At 45.5% G+C, this 7,500-nt stretch overlaps 1 protein-coding gene across 1 annotated transcript in view; it reads right to left on the reverse strand.

Annotated features, from left to right (window-relative positions):
• Positions 1-7,500, reverse strand: part of LOC143287875 (LHFPL tetraspan subfamily member 5 protein-like) — a 120,876-nt gene that overhangs the window by 859 nt on the left and 112,517 nt on the right. The window lies entirely within an intron of this gene.

Genomic DNA, 7,500 nt, shown 5'->3' on the forward strand with positions numbered 1-7,500 from the left:
TGGTGAACAGATTGATCTCACTGAAGACGTCCAGACGTTAAATAGAAAACGGATACACAACAGCAGGCAAAAATACTCTTAGGTGTTTAATCTTATATTGTATAAGCTCTGTCAGATATCCCATCCACAAAACCAAACAACTCAAATACATGGGCACACATATAAATGCATGGGCACACATGAAATAATTGTTTACGAACTAAACCATATATTCATCTACATGTGATTGAAATATTACCAACACTTAACATGTATTTCAGCTGAGTCTTTGGTAAGAGTCTTACACATATGTACACGCAAACACACACACACACACACACACACACATGCATACAATGTCACGAGCGCACAACCCACACGCAGAATACACATACATACATACACCAATACAATCAAAAAAGTCAACACACACACACACACACACACACACACACACACACACACACACACACACACACACACACACAACCACACGCGCGCGCGCGCGCTTCAACATCCTTTCAAAAATGAAGGCAGAAGACTGAAAGAAATTAAAATGCAAGTTAATTCGTAGTTGAATTATAAGTATTGTACATGAACAATCGGAAAGAAAAATAAATAGATAAATAAATTAATACTACCATCTCCCCCAGCACACAAGATACACCTACAAAAAAAAGCCCAGTACAGATATGTTCACAGACACTAAACAGAGGCGGGGAGGTGTAGGATGAGGGAACTGATAAACAGACAGACAGGTATACAGAGAGACAGCGAGAGAAAGAGAGAGAGAAAGAGAGACAGACAGAAAAAAACAACAACTACAAAACAGGCATCCAGATCGAGTTGTGACGTGGTGATTCATTCATTCGCTCGCTCGTTTATTTCCCCTTTCAAAAAACACACAACATTTCTGGTTAGCTGGCTATCCGTTTAATTAGCTCTTTAATTTATTGAAGCATCGCCTGGGACAAAGCGAGCGGTGTGCTCTCAGCTAGAGGCCTGCACAGAGCGTCACACAATGCTCATTTGCATTGCACTGCCTTTCAGTCCATTTCACCACACCGCTTTCCGTTGATTGGGGATCTGAGAGAGAGACGTAAAGAGCGGGGGTGACGTAATCTCAGCAGCGACACGTAATAGCATTGACTCTAAGATTTATGACGCAAATCTCGCTACCGTTTAGTTTTTGTGGGATTACACAGAATACGTTCATCTTAAAAAAAAAAGAAAAAAAAGAAGGAAAAACAACAACAAAACCCCACAACAAACAAACAAACCAAAACAAAAACAACAACAAAAAAACAAAAAAAAAAAACAACAACAAACAAACAAACAAAAAACAAAACAAAACAAACAAACAAAACACAAAAAAACCCATTCCTCCCATCCCACATAAACATACACCCCCCTTTAAAAATATTAGTACGTATATTCATTTATTTGTTAAGTAATGTGGTAATGATTTATATCTTAATTGATGATTTATTCATTTTTGCGTGTGTTCATTTCGTATATTAGTATTGGGCTACTAATTATGATTTCATATAGACCGCCATCTCAGTATTGGGCTACTAATTATGATTTCATATAGACCGCCATCTCAGCATTGGGCTACTAATTATGATTTCATATAGACCGCTATCTCAGCATTGGGCCTACTTATGATTTCATATAGACCGCTATCTCAGCATTGGGCCTACTTATGATTTCATATAGACCGCTATCTCAGCATTGGGCTACTAATTATGATTTCACATAGACCGCTATCTCAGCATTGGGCCTACTTGTGATTTCACATAGACCGCCATCTCAGCATTGGGCCTACTTGTGATTTCATTTAGACCGCCATCTCAGCATTGGGCCTACTTGTGATTTCATTTAGACCGCTTTCACAGAAACTGCCACCAATTCACTGTTCCCCCCTCCCCCCCCCCCCCTACTCCCCACTTCACTTTCTGTGACGATTTATTGACGAAACTAATCCAATCACGTGTTTATCCACTATTCCCTTTCTTTCTGTCGGCTGCTCGTTAATTGATGACCCATTAATGGCCGAAATTGAAGCTTTATGCTTTGGTTAGATTTTCAAGTGCAGCACTTTTTTTTTATGCGAGTCTATTAATTCTTCTTGAATAAATTAACCCTTCGTCCTTGTCTCAAGCGTACTGCTTTTACTATCTGTGTGTGTGTGTGTGTGTGTGTGTGTGTGTGTGTGTGTGTGTGTGTGTGTGTGTGTGTGTGTGCTCGTTGTTCTTGCTTCGGTTTGACATCTTTTCACGATCAAGTGATATTAGACGTCAGATGTGTGTGTGTGTGTGTGTGTGTGTGTGTGTGTGTGTGTGTACGCGTGCGTGCGTGCGCGTGTGCATGTATGTATGTGCGCCTCTGGGACTCCATGTATTCGCCTTCCCATCTGTCTGTTTTTGTTGTTTCCCCCTCTTCCCTCCCCTGTCTCCCTCTTCTCTCCCCTGTCTCTCCCTCTTCTCTCCCCTGCCTCTCCCTCTTCCCTCCCCTGCCTCTCCCTCTTCCCTCCCCTGTCTCTCCCTCTTCCCTCCCCTGTCTCTCTCTCTTCTCTCCCCTGCCTCTCCCTCTTCCCTCCCCTGCCTCTCCCTCTTCTCTCCCCTGCCTCTCCCTCTTCCCTCCCCTGCCTCTCCCTCTTCCCTCCCCTGTCCTCTCCTCTTCTCTCCCCTGTCTCTCCTCTCCTCCCTGTCTCTCCCTCTTCTCTCCCCTGTCTCTCCCTCTTCCCTCCCCTGTCTCTCCCTCTTCTCTCCCCTGTCTCTCCCCTGCCTCTCCCTCTTCTCTCCCCTGTCTCTCCCTCTTCCCTCCCCTGCCTCTCCCTCTTCCCTCCCCTGCCTCTCCCTCTTCCCTCCCCTGTCTCTCCCTGTCTCTCTCTCTTCTCTCCCCTGTCTCTCCCCTGTCCCTCCCCTGTCTCTCCCTCTTCCCTCCCCTGCCTCTCCCTCTTCTCTCCCCTGCTCTCCTCCTCTTCCCTCCCCTGTCTCTCCCTCTTCCCTCCCCTGTCTCTCCCTCTTCCCTCCCCTGTCTCTCCCTCTTCCTCTCCTCCTGTCCCCCCTGCCTCTCCCTCTTCCCTCCCCTGCCTCTCCCTCTTCCCTCCCCTGTCTCTCCCTCTTCCCTCCCCTGTCTCTCCTCTTCCCCTCCCTGTCTCTCCTCTTCCCTCCCCTGTCTCTCCCCTGTCTCTTTTCCCTCCCCTGCTCTCCCTCTTCCCTCCCCTGTCTCTCCTCTTCCTCCTGTTTCTCCTCTTCCCTCCCCTCCTCTCCCTCTTCCCTCCCCTGCCTCTCCTCTTCTCTCCCCTGCCTCTCCCTCTCTCTCCTGTCTCTCTCTCTTCTCCTCCCCTGTCGCTCTCTCTCTCTCCCCTGCCCTTCCTCTCTCCCCTGTCCTCTCTCCTCTTCCCTCCCCTGCCTCTCCCTCTTCCCTCCCCTGTCTCTCTCCCTCTTCCCTCCCCTGTCTCTCTTCTCTCCCCTGCTCTCCCTTCTTCTCTTCCCTCCCCTGTCTCTCCTCTCCTCTGTTTCCCTCTCCCCCCTGTCTCTCCCTCTTCCCTCCCCTGCCTCTCCCTCTTCCCTCCCCTGCCTCTCCCTCTTCTCTCCCCTGTCTCTCCCCTGTCTCTCCCCTGTGTCGCTCTCTTCTCTCCCTGCCTCTCCCTATTCTCTCCCTGTCTCTACCTCTCACCGGCCCCCATTTCCATTTGTTTCTGCATAGGACCCCCCCCCCCCCCTTCCCCAGTCCCCCCCCCCCCAACCCTCCCAAAAAAGCCCACAAAAAAACAAAACAAATAAAAACAGCAACAATAAAAGCAAACAAACAAAACCCGGCGATTGCACTTTACCAGTTCAAGTGCAGTGTAAAGTCCCTTACATTTTTCAAGAGCACTGTCTGACTGCCAGTGTCTGTCTATTGCTGCCCCCGCCACCCCCCCCTCCCATGCCCCCAACACCCCACCCCGACCTCCCCACCCTTCCCTTTCCACGTGTCACCCCTCTCCCTCGTTTCCACACGCCCACTCCCTCCCTTTCCACGTGTCACCCCTCTCCCTCGTTTCCACACGCCCACTCCCTCCCTTTCCTTGCCTGTGCTGAACTCACACAATTCTTCCAGTTCCACAGAGAAAGGAGACAGTGGATCACGAGGGCGTATCGACAGGACACGTGTGGGCTGTGGGTGGGGAAGGAATGGAGCCGGTGAGGGGTGGATAAGGATATCTTCGTGTGTGTGTGTGTGTGTGTGTGTGTGTGTGTGTGTGTGTGTGTGTGTGTGTTAGGGGTGCTTTGTGGTACAGAGGTGAGCGGGAAGGTGGGAGGGGAGTGGAGGGGACTAGGGGGGGAGGGAGGGAGCGTCGAAGGAACCCAAGTATGTGTGTCTTGGCTGTGACGGTCTTTCCCCTCCCTTGCTGGAGACATGTAGTATAGTTTGATTATTCCCTGTCTGTCTCAGTTCACCGCATCTCTTTCACACACGCACACGCGCGCGCGCGCGCGAAGATACGCACACGTATGCGCACTGGGGCTGGACGCACGCACACACACATACACACCCATGCGTGAGACAGAGAAAACGGAAAAAAAAGATTTTAAGAGTGAGAGATATATAGACAGCTAGCTAACTAGCTAAATAGATACATAGAGGCAAATAGATATATATAGAGAGAGACACCCATGCGTGAGATAGAAAAAACAGAAAAAAATTAAGAGTGAGATATATATAGAGACAGCTAGCTAACTAGCTAAATAGATACATAGAGGCAGATAGATATAGAGAGAGAGAGACAGAGAAAGACAGACATGTAGAGGCGGAGACATATAATGATAGAGACAGAGAGAGAGACAGGGACAGAGAGAGACAGAAAGGCAGAGACATGTAGAGGCGGAGATATATAATGATAGTGAGAAAGAGAGACAGAGAAACAGAGTAAGACCGAGACTGAAAACGAAAGACCAAGACAGGAACAATAAACCGAGACACACACACACACACACACACACACACACACACACAGAGATAGACAGACAGACCGACCGACCGACAGACGGACAAGCAATCTCCTCGATCAAATCGGATCGAGGCAATGCATTGTGAAATGACTTCTTGGCTGACTGGGCAACAGGTGAAATCCTGCAGTAACTGTTCTCACACCACAACCTGCCCACAGTTACTTTCCATTCTTCTCATTGCTTCTCACAGAGTGCCCATGACTGGGGCTTAAAGGGGAATTGTTGTTTTGACATCGAAACAAACTTACAAACTTTCCATCTGCGAAAACGTCAGTGTCCGTGAAATAGAAACTTTCCAACTGACCTGAAACGAATACTGAATGCAGTGATGGCCAGTGTACAATACCGAACTTACACCCTCTCTGAGACTTATTTCCCGGGCACTTTTGACCGTGCCTTAGAAAATACAGGAAATGTCCATCATCACTATTGTCATCATATTGTAAATAAGGGTTCAAAAATGTGCCACAAGAGATGTTCTACAAGAATGAACAGGGGAAAAAAAAGCGAGAACATTTATCTCCGCGTATGAAAGTATCGCACTGGCTCTCTGTGAAATTTTGAAGTGAATATCAAGTCTAAGACGTCAGCATCGTCATCATATATATTACTCCCAACCATTATTATACGCCAGGCATTAGCTCCCTTCCCCTATAGAATCACTCAACAAGTTTCGCTATACAATGAACAGCCACTGCCTCTCATCACTCTTTCCCTTTTCCGTCACTCCCACTTGTATACAAATAACATATCCTGTATATATATATATATATATATTTTTTTTTTATTTATTTTTTTTATTTATTTATTTTTTTTAAAGAAACATGATGTTAGATATGCGCGTTTATAAAATCACCTCTGATTAAGCTTTCTGCAACAGATATGGATACATTTCAATCTAAATCAAATCCTGTTGATTCAGTGTGGATATGCCTTATAAAATCAGAGGGAGAGAAAGAAAGAAGAAGTAAAAAAAACAACAACAACAACAGCAAAACAAAAAACCAACAACAAAACAACAACAACAACAACAAACAAACAAACAAACAAACAAACAAAAAAAAAAACAGAGAGAGAGAGAGAGAGAGGCAGAGACAGAGACGGGGGAACGTACCATCAGATCCAAAATACGCCACACCCGTTTTCATTGAATGCAGACTCTGACAGTACCGATGATGACACTGACCAGTGACACACAGTACAGGATCAACCCAAAACAGCTGTACACAATGATGAACCCTTTCTCACCAACCTACCACTCTGTACACCATTGACAAAGACTGAAGAATCACATACTGCACACACATCATTATATTCTTTACCATTGTCTTATATTCACAGTCTAAACTCATCACCCCCCCCCCCCCCCAAAAAAAAAACAAACAAAAAAAACAAAACAAAAAAAAAACCCATCAAAAAACAAAAAACAACAATCAAAACAATATTGAAAACGACAAACACAGCCACGTAAATTGCGCCAGTCTATTAAACAATAATGTAACAACGTATCACATTCATTAAGATTAACTCATTGTCACCAAACACAAAACAGATGTCGCTCCACAAAATGAAATCACACACTTTGCAGCACCAGCCAGGGATAGAACCGAACAACAGCCGAATCAGCGTTACCCCCAAAATGTAACAAAAGGAAATCAAACAACGGCAGAACCTTTATACAGAAACTATTCATTATACAAAACAGTGAAATCTGAATCAATATATTAACAGAATATTATAACATAGCTACTCAGTCTAGAAAGAAGAAAAAAAAATCAGCAAAAACGATCAATCACATGAAGCATTGGGAACAATCATAATCAACAGACCGATAAATGATCTGGTACAGAGCCACAGGGAAACATGAACACAGGATCACACACTTGAACATGATAGCAATCACACAACGTCATGTATTATTCAGTGCAAACATCTATTTAGCTCTTCAAACCGCAAAAAATGTCGCTACAAAATCAGAGAATACTAACAAGCCCAGTGACAGGAAAAACATGAGCGGAAAGAGTCAACCATTACATCAGTTATAAACGTTGTTCTATTTTCTTCTGTGATATTCTCATACAACTGATTTTTCTTTTTCCGTTTCAGCGCAGGGAAAAAAAAGTCCGTTAAAAAAACACACCTGCATTATAGAAACTCCAAAGGGTGACATGCTCAATATTACAAATGAATATGTACAATACGATGAACATATACGTACAATATGATTAGGCCTATTACTGATTTGTTGGAAGTTTAGGCTTACACAAATGTAGAAGTGAGTATACTATAAGACCACTTGCAAGTAAGCAAGCAAGTAAGCACGAACAACACACACACACACACACACACACACACACACACTGCACCTCCTCCTCACAAACACACTACCATCCCCGACCCCAGCCACCCTACTCCCCCACCTCCAGCTACCCTCCACTCCCCCCCGCCCCGCCCCCCCCCCCCCTAACCCCCCCCCCCCCCAAACCATCCCCAACCCCTCGCGACTACACATTCG

This window comes from Babylonia areolata, chromosome 12, assembly GCF_041734735.1.
Source record: "Babylonia areolata isolate BAREFJ2019XMU chromosome 12, ASM4173473v1, whole genome shotgun sequence".
Taxonomy (NCBI): Eukaryota; Metazoa; Mollusca; class Gastropoda; order Neogastropoda; family Buccinidae; genus Babylonia; species Babylonia areolata.